Genomic DNA, 12,319 nt, shown 5'->3' on the forward strand with positions numbered 1-12,319 from the left:
GGTGTGAGGATTTAGACAGGAGGCCAAGAAAGACAGTGTCCAGCTTACAGGACTGAGAGACTGGAGGCGTAGCTGTGCTCGTCTGTTTCATCTGATGAAATGGGTCGCAGCCCACAAAAGCTTCTGGCCAAATAAATGTGTTAGTCTTTCAGGTGCCATAGGACTCTTGTTGTTTAGGCAGGATGATGGCGTGTCCACGATGACTGGGGAAGAAGAGTGCAACAAAAGCTTGGTGCCACGGGAGGGGATATGAGCTCTGCTTTGGTCATGTTGCATTTAAGGCTGGGTCCATGCTTCAGACCAGCTGAAAGCTTCATCCTCACTGAAGCTCTTTGCTGGTATAGCAGACTAGGGCTACGTCTACACGTGAAGCCTACATCGAAGTAGCCTATTTCGATGTGGCGACATCGAAATAGGCTATTTCGATGAATAACGTCTACACGTCCTCCAGGGCTGGCAACGTCGATGTTCAACTTCGACGTTGCGCAGCACCACATCTAAATAGGCGCTGCGAAGGAACGTCTACACGCCAAAGTAGCACACATCAAAATAAGGGTGCCAGGCACAGCTGCAGACAGGGTCACAGGGCGGACTTAACAGCAAGCCGCTCCCTTAAAGGGCCCCTCCCAGACACAGTTGCACTAAACAACACAAGATCCACAGAGCCGACAACTGGTTGCAGACCTTGTGTATGCAGCATGGATCCCCAGCTGCAGCAGCAGCAGCCAGAAGCCCTGGGCTAAGGGCTGCTGCCCACGGTGACCATAGAGCCCCGCAGGGGCTGGAGAGAGAGCGTCTCTCAACCCCTCAGCTGATGGCCGCCATGGCGGACCCCACTATTTCGAAGTTGCGGGACACGCAATGACTACACGGTCCCTACTTCGACGTTGAACGTCGAAGTAGGGCGCTATTCCCATCCCCTCATGGGGTTAGCGGCTTCGACGTCTCGCCACCTAACGTCGATGTTAACATCGAAATAGCGCCCAACACATGTAGCCGTGATGGGCGCTATTTCGAAGTTAGTGCCGCTACTTCGAAGTAGCGTGCACGTGTAGACATGGCTTAGGATTCCTACAGTGGTAAAGCACTCTTAGCCTTGATCTATAATACAATTAGGTCAATGCAAGATATTTTGTTGACCTAACTCCATCAGCGTCTACACCACAGGTGGGCAAACATTTTGGCTTGACACCCCGTCCCCCCATTAATCCATTAAATCGAGGGTTTACTGTACACTCTAAAAGTTCATTCAGCCAAGGACTTGTTCCTACTGCTTCACATGCCTTACGCTGAAATGTAAGTACAATATTTCTATTCCACTTTACTTACGTGATGATAAGATGGTAGAAAGTCAGCAAGTTTTCAGAAGGAGTCTGATATTTTTGCATGTGTTTTGTAAGTATGTTATTTTTAAGTGAGGTGTAACTTGGCAGGATGCAAAACAGCTCTGACCCCTGCAAAGGGTACAATAATCTGGAAAGGTGGAATGGCACCTGTTTCAAGACCTCAGGTTACTTTAGAACAATGTTTCCCTCTCAGCCAGTGGTAGGCCTACCTTCAAGGGTACAGGAGAGAAGTCTGGGGGTATTTGTAATTTTTGCAAAAGAGGTACTCTATAAAAAAGCCTGAGAAACGCTGCTCTGGGGCAAATCAAAACAATCCCCAGTATGCCCATCTGGGAGGACAACCTCCGGATGTTAAACCCAGTATCACAGGTGGGGAGCTGCCAGGGTTGAACGGCTGCGATCGGCAGTGCAGTAGGGCAGAGCATAGCGCAGGGCAGGGATAGCAAGTGAGCCCCGCAGCGAGGTAGGCAGAGGCTGTTGTGCTCGAGCCCGGCTCAGGCAGCGCCTGGGAGCGGCAGCGACTGAGGTCCAGCTGGGCCCTGGCTGTGCTGACCCCCGGCTGGGCAGGGAAGGGTTAAAGGGCGCGCGCTCACCGCGCAGCTGCGGGCGGGTTCGGCTCCGGGCTGGGAAGGGTTAAAGGGGGAGGAGGCGGCACCCTGTTAGCCTGGGGGTTGGCAGCCGCGCTGACTCCTCCTGGCCCGAGGAACTGAAAGCGGCCGGGTGAGCCATCAGCCACATCGACCGGGGCTGGGCGCGGAGGGAGCTTGCTACGCCTCGCTCGGTGCCAGCTGCAGCCACAGGTGAGAGCGCGGCGCCCCCGGTGAAGGCCTCGCTGGCTCCGGGCCGGCAGCGCCAGGGAAGGGGCTGCGCTTTGGGGACTCGCCGGGAGAGCGATCGCCAGAGCTGAGCCCAGCCGAGCCGAGAGGGGGCGGAGGGGTCTGCAGCGGTGTAGGGCGACAATGGGGGCCGTCCACCCGCTCGCTTCTGGGGCACGTAGCTCTCCCCGGAGCGGGCCGTGGGGTGTCGGAGTCCCCTTAGGCGGACGGGCAGGAGCCCCGGCTCCCGCCCCAGCGACCTGCTCGGCTTGCGCTGCTGGGGGCCCAGGCTTGGGGTGAGGGGAGTGTTGCTGAAGCTCCGGGCCACCCCAGATCTCCAGAGGCGCCTCTGCGCTCCGTATTTGGGCTGCCCAACCCCCCGCCCCCCGCGTGGCGGCAGGCGCTCAATAGCGAGCGGCGGAGCCGGCTCGGTTTGCCCGGAGCCGAGACCAAACGCGACGGGCATTTCGGGGAAGGAGCTGCAAACCCGCGCGGGGGGGAACCCCTCCCCCCGCTCCATCCCCACGTGTGCGCGGCGCTGCAGCTGCACCTGCCACTCTGCGCCAGCGGACTTTCCCAGTGGGCGAGCACAGCCGGCCGGGGCTTTTCGCAAGCGGCGTGCTGGGAAACTCCTGGTGGACTTGCCAGGGAAAGCGGCGATCAGACCCACCTCCCCGCACGGGCCTCGCACTCCCGGGGCCCTAGCGCGTACTGCTGGCAGCCCTCCAGCCCCAGGGGGCCTCCGCGGGACTTGCTTTCGGTCCCGAAGGAACCATTCTAGGCGGCAGGGGGCTGAGCTGCCTGTTAGGAGGAGAGCGCGATTAACCGCAGCTGCTATTGCAGCGCTGGGTTAGTGAGACGCAAATAAGATCTGACTGATGTTGACTCCGTTGGGCTAACGCGCCCTGCCGCGGAAGCCCCGGATGGGTTACTGTGGAGATCCTCTGACCGTCGCTAGTCCAAATAGCTGTGGCTGTCCCGGGGTGGGTTTCGCCGCCAGGCGTGGAAAAGTTCTGCCCCTAAAAAGTGGCGTTGTGGCGGCTCTGGGAGGGTTTTTCCTGCTGGAATGCAGCTGCTGCTGCCAAGTTCGTGGGACTTAGCTGCCCTGGTGGTGGCAGGTGTTCTGCTTGTCTCCTGCCATGCCGGCTTGTCCCAGAAGCCAGAGCTGGAAAAGTCCCATCTTACTATGACCCTGTGCCTTGCTCAGCCTGGTGGCAGAGACCAGCCCAGGTTCCTCCCATCAGCCTGCCAACTTTGAGAGAGACTGGTGTGATTATTATCCAGCCTAAATCTTCGTCTTCCTGGCACAGAGGGGTCAAACTCTCTCCCTCCTGGAGGGTTTTCTCTCATGATGTTTCTTCCACCAGCCAGGCTTGTTAACTGGGCCTTAACAAGCTGTAGGTACTTAAAAAAACAACAAGAAGTCCTGTGGCACCTTATAGACTAACAGATATTGTGTGGAGCATAAGTTTTCATGGGGAAAAGACCCACTTCATCAGATGCATGAGTGGGGGCTTCCGGATGAGGGTTTAAAGAGGTAGTCTCAGTCAAGGGGAGGGTCAGAGTTGACAAGGTCTGTTCAGTCAGGGAGGCTGTGGCCTCTAATCCTTGGTGGATGGTGTCAAATTGGCAAACAAATTGCCTCTATGCAGTTTCTCTCTGGAGTGTGTTTTTGAAGTTTTGTTTGTAGGACTGCTACTTTTTAAATCTGTTGCCGAATGTCCAGGGACATTGACGTGTTCTCCTACAGGTTTCTGTATGTTGTCTGATTTATGTCCATTTATTTTACGCAGAGACTGGCCAAACTGAATGATGTAACTTGTGGTGGGGCACTGCTGGCACATGATGGCATATGTTATATTAGTAGATGAGCAGGTGAAGGAGCTCTGATCATGTGGTTAGGTCCTGTGATGATACTGCTGGTGTACATATGTGAGCAGAGTTGGCACCAAGGTTTGTTGCAGGGATTGGCTCCAGGTTTAGAGTTACTGTGGTGTATAGTAGCTGGTGAGAATTTAAGGTTGGCAGGCTGCCTGTAGGCAAGGACTGGCTTGCCTCCCAAGGTCTGAGTGAAGGATCATTGTCCAGGATAGGTTGTAGATAACTGATATGCTGGAGAGGCTTTAGCTGGGGGCCTGTATGTGATGGCCAGTGGTGTTCTCTTGTTTTCCTTTTTGGGCCTGTCACATAGCAGATGGCTTCTGGCTACACATCTGGCTCTTTTGGCCTTTCTTCTCCCTTAGGTGGGTATTGTTTCAGGAAAGCTTGATAAAGGTCTTGTTGATGTTTTGTCTCTGTCTGAGGGATTGGAGCAAATGCAGTTGTACCTTTAGTGTCTGGCTGTATACAATGGATTGTGTAGTGTGCCCTGGATGGAAGTTGAAGGCATATAGGTAAGCATAGTGGTCCATGAATTTCTGGTAGAGGGTGGTGGTTGTGACCTACACTAACTTGCACTGTAGTGTCCAGGAAGTAGATCTCTTGTGTGGCCTGGTCCAGGCTGAGGTTGATGGTGAGGTGGAAACTGTTGAAATCACAGTGCAACTCTGCAACAGCTTCTTTTCCCCTGGGTCCAGATGAAGATGTCCACTAGCACCCCTCTACTTGCACTACATTGATGACAAGAGCTAAGGAAGCATTGTTCCAGGCCAGCCATAAAAATGTTGGCATGCTCTGGGGCCATGTGGGTGCCCATAGCAGTGCCACTGACTTGAAGGTATAAATTGTCTTTGGATCTGAAATAGTTGTGGGTGAAGACAGTCACAAAGATCTTGCCATTTGTGTCTCAGCCTCATCAAGGGTAATGTTCTTAACAGTTTGAAGTACACCTTCATGTGGATGTTGGTGTAAAGGGCCTCTACATCCATGGTGGCCAGGATGGGGTTTTCAGGAAGGTCACCAATGAATTGTAGTTTCCTAAGGAAGTCAGTGGTATTTCAAAGAAAGCTGGGAACTTAGGGCCTGAGTAGAGTCCACTTAGTAAGTACTTAGTTCACTTAATTTTTCCCCAGAGGTCATTCCTGCCCATCTCCTGATCTTTGACCTCTGCTAAACTCCAACTTGTCAAGGTCTTGCACTGGTGGTGCCTAAAACTGACTCCTGTATGTCTTGCTGAAATGTCATGGGTGCCATGCTGATCTGTGATGCTATTGGGTGCTCTGTGAAGCCACAGAATAGGACAATACAGTGGCACTTGAAAGTTACAACCACCTTGGAATGGTACTTGTTGGTTACACTGAATGAACCATGAGAATGGTTTTAAAGTTTACAACTTAACAGTGACTTAATAGAGCTTTGAACTGGCGTCAAGCAGAAGAAAAATGCTACTTTCCCTTTGGAAAGAGAGGCTGCTGAACTTTTTTTATATTCAAATTTGACACATTAACACGTGGTTTGAACCGGAATGTGAATTTTCTGGGTCATTACAGGGGCTCTTTTCCATACTTAGCTTAATCTAATTCTTGACTCCCCCCCACCCCACTCCTCTATGCTCTAATTTGCTCACCTTGATCTTTTTTTTTCTGATTAGTCAACCTTGATTACTACTTTTGGTTCTCTATGCTTTAAATATTGGGTCTGTTGGTATGACTATGGTCTGAAGTGGGTCTGTCCCACAAAAGCTCACCTAATAAATTGTTAGTCTTTAAAGTGCTACTTTACTGCTTTTTGTTTTGTTAGTATATGGACTAGCACGGCTTTCTCTCTTTAACATAGGATTGTTTGCCTGGTGGTTTGTCTGCTATTGCTGCCTGACTATGTACTTCCAGTTCCAAATGAGGAGTGCAGTTAACAGATGAGTGTTCTACTCTGGCGTTGATAACTCTGAGGTCCCACTGTATATGCCACAGTGGGTTCAGTCTAAATTGTAACAAATCTCGATCTCATGGTATAGAAAGCTTTTTCAGCTGGCTTTTCATAGTGTCTGTGCTGGATGCTTTTCAAGGAAGGTAAGGGTATGATACTGATTAGTCTGGGACCTATATGTTTTAGAGATGACATCCCCACCACCCCACCCCCTTATATCCTTTCACTGCAGTTAAAATCTTCTGAGATGCTCTGCAGCTGTCTGGACCAGAGGCAAGACGTTCTTTGAGGAAAGCAGCCTTATTGAACTGTTCTCCTTATGATAACCTACCATGTAGTCTAATACTGTGCATTGGGACTGCAAGGATCATCTGTTTAATTCAGGCCCTTAATTATCACTAAGGCAGAGTATGTGTATGCTATGTGGGCTTTTTGTCATAATCAGTCTGTTTAGCTACTGTATGTAGATACCCAGCATTGGAAACCATGTGGGAACTTCACCAGCGTGTCAGAAAAACCTACCAACTATTGATCAGCATGTAGCTTGGGAAGTCATTTTACCCTGCTGCACATGCTGCCTTTGTTCAAGTGAACATCTGATCCTTTTTTTTTTTTTTGGTCTGGAAGTATGAGACACTTTTTTTTTTTTTTTTTTTTTTTTTTAAACTTGCCTTAGAGCTGACAGCTTCAGGACCCTACAGGAGATATTTCTTGCCTCAATCTAGTTATTCCAAACTCTAAAAAATAAAAATTTGCATTGTCCTTAGTCTTCCTGGGGCATGTTTGCCATAATCCTATAATGATGGTATTTGGGTGGTTTAGTTGCCTTGATAATAGGTGTCTAGTTCTGTTAGATAGCATAACAGGGTCATCAGAAACTAGTTCTGACCATGACAAATTCCAGAAATGGTGCAGCCTATGGCCTACAAGGATATTGCTAATGATGATGGTTGAAAGCCTCCATTGTAGTTCATACAGATGTTGGCTCTGAATGGTCTACTTTGCCTTAGGACTAGTAATGAGTCTGACAGGGAGTACTCATGGGAGGTTTCACTCAAATCCTACTGCAAGAGCCCCGAAGCCAGCATGACTTTGGGAACATGTGGCAACTTCATGTTAAACAAATGGTAGTGTTGAAAAGGAATAGGCAATACAGCAGCCTCCATGTATTTTGATTTAAATTCACTTTTGCACTCTGTTTCCATAGCTTTCAGAGATATGGAGGCAGCTTGGGGAGCAGATGGTATCCCAAAGTGAGAGTTGTAGGTAGGGAGAGGGGGAATTAACTTATCCCAGGATTGCGAACCTTTTCTACAGTCACTGGATGCACATCTGGATTCTTTATAACTCACGCTGTGTTTTCAGAAGGTACACTGGGTCAGACCAAGTTCAGTACTTGGATGGAAGATGTCCAAGAGAATATGTGGTGTTGCAAGGAGTGGCACTGGTATTTCTGCAAAGAGTATTTTGGATCCAAGTCTCTACTGCATTAGTCTCCCTAGCATTGTGGGCAGGGCAGAAAGCCCCAGCTACCAATAATCTCAACTCTGTCCCTGAATACAAGATTCAAGAGAGATTGAGTATAGCTACACTTACCAGGTGATTGACCTGTTCAGGGTCAATCTCCTGGGAGTTCAATTTCACACTTCTGGAAAAGCCACACAATCTCTCTCTTTGGGGTCCGCAGTCAACCCCTGTACTCCTGCAATTGCTGTAGCTAGAATTGCATATCTTCAGTTGACTGTAAGGTCTAATGTAGACCAAGCCTCAGGTGTTAGTATTACAAGGCCTGTAGAAGAGCTCTGTGTATTTCAAAAGCTTGTCTAGTTCACCAGCAGAAGTTGGTCCATAAGAGACATTACCCAACAGGTTACCTCTGAAGAGAAGCAGCATTTCTTCTCAAGCTCTGATGGTGCAGTGAGTTTAATAGGTATGCCATGCTCATAGGCCTTATCTGGAGGTCAAATTTGTAGCTAGTCCTACAATTTGGTGAGTGTGAACCATTGTTTTTTGTTTTTAATGCCACAACCTCCATGGCAGTCCTAACTTTGCAAGGAACTGTAGGAAGTTTAGTGTCTCAGTGACATCTTCATGGGACCACTAATAAGCTGGTATTGGTATTTGATGACAAACTTTCTGTAAGGTGACACGTTCTTGCTGCTTAATAGGATACTGAACAAACACTATGTACAGGCAATAACAGGACATGGGCCTTTGTAGAAGGAAGCAAATTGACTTGGTTACGCTCTGACAGTCGAGTGGGCAGTCCTGTAGGTGTACTAAGCACAAGATACTGGTTTGGGTTGAAACAGCTGACTGATGTATCATTTTACATCCTTGGTCTGGCACAAACCGATGTCTGGTACCAGGCATCTCAGATGGAGCAAGAGTTTCAGTCCTGGTTTTACAGAAAGTAACACTAGTGGCTTTTTTGAGGTGCCTTGATGCTTGCTCACATGAGGAAGTGACATCATAGAATAATAGAACTGAAAGGAACCTTGACTGGACTTGATGATCTCGGTCCTGCATTCATGGCAGGACCAAACACCACCTAGTTTGGGGGTCAGCAACCTTTCTGAGGCAGACTGCTGAAATTTGACCTATGTATGGTTTGAGTGCTGGACTGTTAGTGACTTTTAAAAAAAAGTCGCTCCTACTTACGATAGCTTCATTAATAAATAAACAGTAAAGCTCTGCATCTTTGTTTAGGTGGTAGTTGGTAGCATTAGCTGGTCTTTCCTTAATCCACAAGCAACATGGCTTCGCACATGCTCCTGGCTGCATGGGGGAAGAGTGAGGTCCTGCTTTGTGTGCTGATGAAAATTGGCTTGCATGCCACTCCTGACACACACGCATGCTGGGGGCTGTAGACCACCTGCACTAGAGCATCCCTGATCTGCTCTAAAATCTCTCCAATGATGGAGATTCCACTACCTCTTCCTAGGTAACTTATTCCTGTGCTTAACCACTCTGGCAACTAGGAGGCTTGTTCCTAATGTCCAACCTAAGTCATCTTTCTTGAAATGTGGTGCCCAGAACTGGGCTCAATACTCCAGTTGAGGCTTAATCAGCAAAGAGTGGAGCAGAAGTATTACTACTTGTGTCTTCCTCACAATGCTTGTGTGAATGCATTCCAGAACTGTTGTGTGTGGTTCCCCTCACACCCTGCATGTCACATTATCTCATCTAGCTTGCTGTCTGTCATGCCCCTAGATCCTCTTCTGCAATATTACATTCGAGATAGTCATTTCTCATTTTGGATGTGTGAAATTTTCTCTAAGTGGAGTATGTTGCATTTGTCCTTATTGAACTTCATCCCAGTTACCACTGACCATTTCTCTAGTTTGTCCCATTAACTTTTAATTGTAACCTTCTCCTCCAAAGCACTTGCAACCCCTCCCAGCTTGCCATTATCCTCTGTGCCATTATCTAAGTCATTGATGAAAATATTCAACAGAACTGGTCCCAGAACTGATCCTGCAGAACCCCAACTGATATGCCTTTTTGGCATGACTGAACCATTGGCTAACCATTCTCAACCAGTGTAGTTATCAGCCAGTTTTGCACCCACAATATAGTAGTCCCAGGTATTTTTTATTTCCTTAGTTTATCAGTAAGGCCATGTAAGACTATATCAGATGCATTACTAAACTCTAGGTACCCCTTCCACTTTATCTGCAAGGCTTGTTATCCTATCTAAAAATCTATCAAGTTGGTTTGTGATTTTGTTCTTGACAAAGCTATGCTGGTTGCTGTTTAACACCTTATTATGGTGGTCTCCCTGCACCCCCTGCCCCCCAAAAAATCAATCCACTGCTCTAATCACCCTGCAAACTAAGATGTAGATTCAGGGACAGTTACCATTTAATGGTAGTGGATAGTTTTCTCTTGCTTCCTCCTCTGTTAACAATACCACATTATTTTTATCTGTGAGGGAGAAACCTGGATTAGATAACTTAGTGGCTTGGTCCAGAACCCAACTTGACTTTGGTTGATCATCTTCTCCATTTTACTGACCCAGCAGCAGGTCTTGGAAAGAACACCCATGGCCCTGCATATGATAGGGTCTCCACACACCTCTCTCTGCTGTGTGTGAGTGCACAGTGCTGTCAGTCTGACTTTATTAATGTGAAACTGGGGTTGGGAATGGGGGCCTGATCCCCCTCCATGTGGGATGGAGGCAGCTGCACAGGTGTCCTGAGTGGGCACTCAGTTCCATACCAGCATGCAATAGACTGTCTTATCTAGTATTCACTGAATGGGGATTCTCAGAACTCAGCACAAACATGCTTCAGCATGGAAGTAACTCCCAGCTCCTGGGCTGCTGGAGTTTCACCCCTGCCCCCGGTCCTGGACAGTTTCCTGGGCCCCGGAATTGCTAGCGCCTTCCTCCAGCCTCAGCTGGGGATCCTGCATATGTCTCTCCCCTTCTGTCTGTGCCTCCTGAGCTGCTCTCTGTTCACTGGTATATTTGCATATCCTACAACTTCCTGGTCCCAGGGTTGCTGGATATCAGATGTTATAAGACAGCGGGATGAAAAGTTGGTTTTTGGAGAAAGCTAGCCAGATGGAGGAAGCTTTAGCTGGTGGCCTGGAGTCTCTTCACTTGTAAACATCTCACAGCTTTAGCAATGCAGTTCATCTGGCCTGGCCTCATTCTAATTAGCATGTCACTTTGGTCTCTCAGCACAGGCAGGTGTAACAACCTGGGACTGGAGGCTGGCAAAGGAGATATCCTACCAGGGCCTCTTCAGTGTTATATATCAAGCTGCTTGGATCTGCTCTTCTCAGGGTGCTTTCTCCTTCTCCTTGTTGTGAAGAATGCAGAAATGGGCTCAGCTTTTGAGGCATGTGGTAGAGGCCATGTAAACTTATACCAGTGCTAGAGCCTGTGGGGGCAAAACTTAAGTTGCTCATGTGTGTGAATATTCCACCCCACCTGAGCAACAAGTTACATCAACATAAGAGCTTGTGCACAGTGCTATGATGGAGAGCTTCTCCTACCAATAAAGTTTCCAGGCATCCAATTTTTGACTGAAATACCTGGTTGAAGAGAGATCTTGGCAGCTTGGGTCAGCGCTGATGACCAAGCTTTTGAAAATCCTGTCAGCAGTGAAGACCATATAGGCTACCTACTCTGGCTCCCTGTAGCTCCCAAGAACTGACAGGTAGGTTCCTGCACCTCCTAGACTTACAGAGAGCTAGGGAAGTGCAGCACCTTGCTGTCAGCACCGACTCCACAGCTACCATTGGCTGGGAAGCACAACCAATGGCAGTTGCAGGGAAGGGGTAGGACAAAAGTGTGGGGTTTTCTCATATTAGAAATGTTAACAGCCCTACTGACCAACTAGCTTTGACTGCTCAGAGGTTGGATTTTTATGGCCATGGGTTGTGGGGAGGAGCTCTCCCATGTGCATAGTGTCTTTGTTATAGCCTGGCTTAAATTATGGCTTTCTTCAAAATGTCTCTGGCTTGGCAGACATTTTATACCATGTACTGCTGTGGTGTTGCTGAGATTAAAGTAAGGGGATAGGATATTTGTTTTCCCTGCCTGATCTATTGGTATTCAAAATATAGCTGGAGGAGATGCAGCCATTGAAGACACATTTGTTGAAATGTTCGTAAATGTCTTTGAGACAGGCAGTGATAGGCTTGTCTCAGTTACTGCCTGGATCCTACCAGCTTCACTTAGATAACAAATTTGTCTCCATCTTGAATGGTCTGAGCTTTTTTTTTTTTTTTAAATAGACCTTTGACCTATCTCAGCCTTTCGAAGTGTTCTTCATTTGCATCTCATCAGGACCACAGGTTCACATCTAAATGGCATGTGCCCTTTACTGGCCTGCCCCAGGGCATTCCAGGCTGTGATCTGTAGCCTTTGTAGGAGATGCTGCCTTCAGTCAGGATGCAAAGTTGCGAGAGAAACCTGGCCCATAAGCTGCTTCTCTACCTAATTCATAGTCTTAATGGATAAAAGTCTAGCTGGAAAAACTGGGAGAAAAATGGCTTGCTCTTTGAACTCTGATACTTTTCATTTAGGGCTCTCAGCAGCAGTAGTAGGAATTTCATTGGATAACTAAAGATGGATGGTTATATGAGACTTCTTCTGTTTGTGGACCTTTTGTTTAATTATGAGACCACCAAATTATCTAAGCCTCCAGGTCTTGAGGTGGCTTTTAAATATCTCACAAATGAGGGGTTAAGAAGCACAGGGTAGGAGCTAAAGGCAGTTATCAGCATGGTAAGAAGTTTAGTGATGGTGGAGGCACCCAGGCACTCCTGCTAGGGATGACAGCCAATACAGCATGGAAAAGGGGCTGGGTAGTACTGGCAGAATGTATTAATAGTTGGTGC

At 48.2% G+C, this 12,319-nt stretch overlaps 1 protein-coding gene across 1 annotated transcript in view; it reads left to right on the forward strand.

Annotated features, from left to right (window-relative positions):
• Positions 1-2,023: 2,023 nt before the first annotated feature.
• The window catches only part of CD82 (CD82 molecule), a 60,700-nt gene continuing 50,404 nt past the window's right edge, over positions 2,024-12,319 (forward strand). The window contains exon 1 of the mRNA XM_074997533.1: positions 2,024-2,146. The gene's annotated coding sequence lies outside the window, so the exon portion shown is untranslated. The remainder of the gene's footprint in view (positions 2,147-12,319) is intronic.

The sequence above is a fragment of the Carettochelys insculpta genome, chromosome 6 (assembly GCF_033958435.1).
Source record: "Carettochelys insculpta isolate YL-2023 chromosome 6, ASM3395843v1, whole genome shotgun sequence".
Lineage (NCBI taxonomy): Eukaryota > Metazoa > Chordata > Testudines > Carettochelyidae > Carettochelys > Carettochelys insculpta.